We start from the raw sequence: 1,881 nt of genomic DNA, 5'->3' as shown, positions 1-1,881 counted from the left end.
AGAAGCTGGCAAGTGATGATTCTGGTGACACTGTAACTGAGTATATGGGTAGTTTTATGGTTGAGAACGGTTCTTTATTTTTTTTTTGATGAATTGTCTCACTACAATTACATCAACTCCATGGGTTTCAAGGTCCTCCTTTATGTCCTCCTCAGAGAACGATGCAGGCAGTCCTTTTATGATGAATTTCTTAAGTCTATCTTGCTTGAATCCGTAGGTATAGAACTTAAGATTGGCATCTAGGAAAGTTTTCACCATCTTAGCATGGTCAGCCTTCGATTTGAGTTGGATTGACGACGTCGAACCCTGGTACTTGATTCTGAAATCTTGGTTGCCAGCATTGCTCTTTATTAGGTTGATTAAGTCTTTACCTCTCAGTTTTTAGATTCCACGATGATGGGTGGAGTGTAATCCTTAGAGATCAACTCAGTAGTTTCATCTTCTTGACCTTTTCTCACTGAAGCACGTGGCGAAACAGTCTGAGTGGGTTGAGATCCCGAAGTAATACTTCTTTTTTTGTTGGCTTGAGTAGTACTCATCTGGATTTTTCGCTTGTTAGCGTTCAGAAGGGTATTTTTTAGTTGAGGGGACACCCTCAGTTAACTACACTCACTTAATGAACAACCGAGAAGAATTATGATACTTTGGAGATATTGGGAGAAAAAGTTAGTTTGCTGTATAGGAGCAGGTGATAAACACGTGCTGTCCACAGCAGCGCACAACCGCGAATGGTGAGCTAACACGCACTTATAACTTGTCATTTTTAATTGTGCATATAAACTATATGTCAACTTTATAGAAATACTGTTGTTGAATAACGTCATAGTTATTGAATGTAACTAACATCAATAACTATTTACTTAATTTACATTATTCATTGACATAAGTTACTTTTTCTCGACCTCCCCCCTCTCCCTTCTTCTACGACTCTTAATCCTTATTACGAACATACGCAGTAATTTATTATATCTGTAACTAATTGATTGTTATTATTATTATTATTATTATTATTATTATTATTATTATTATTATTATTATTATTATTATTTTATTTATCTATTCCAGGCTTGGATCCAAGCTTGGACCCATCGTTCAAGCTTGGATTTCCCCACCTGGGCACCACTGCTCGCTATTCACTGTCGCCTTCTCGTCGTATCGGCTTACTGAGGTGCGGGAGCCACTGACAAATTTTTCACTTTTGAAATGAAAAAATTCTTACTAAACTGTAATTACGGTGTTATTCAAATGAAGCAAAAATTTTGAAAACGGGGGATCTTATTGGTATGTGTTCGGGGGAGAGGAGCCTAATTTCAAGTTCCATGTTATTTTTTTTGAGAGGATCGTTTTCTTATTCGCATCAAAGGGAGATACGCTACACTACTATTCCTACTAAAAAAAAGTCTTCGTTCCTGCTGCCTCTTCGTCGACTAACAAATTTGGGACCTTAAAAGGTTGCCCGGCGTCAGCTCATTTTCGTAATCGAGAAATGAGCCACGTGAAATTTACACTAGAACAAACTTAAGCCTAATTCAGCGAAAGGGTTAAGGCAGAAGCCACGAATGCCTATTCCACCATATGTGCTGTTGTGGAGAGAGGGGCGGTTGCGAGAGAAAGGGATCAACTTACACCAAAAAACAAACGAGTAACGAAAATTTTCATAACGTGATCATCTATTTCATCTTGGACTTGTATCAACTATTCCAAATATTGTTCCAAATATTGCCCCAACCAATTCAAACTGGCGGTCGTCTTGAGTTCGCCCGCTCAGGGCCGAGCCTATTTGGCCGGAGATATTTAACCATTACGTAAGGCGTTCGTTAATTTTTCTAATTTTTAATTATATGCTTCCTGGCCGATACACAGTATCCCTATTGAGAGAGG

The sequence above is a fragment of the Fopius arisanus genome, unplaced genomic scaffold (genome assembly GCF_000806365.1).
Source record: "Fopius arisanus strain USDA-PBARC FA_bdor unplaced genomic scaffold, ASM80636v1 scaffold00080, whole genome shotgun sequence".
Lineage (NCBI taxonomy): Eukaryota > Metazoa > Arthropoda > Insecta > Hymenoptera > Braconidae > Fopius > Fopius arisanus.
This window is presented reverse-complemented; position numbering follows the sequence as displayed.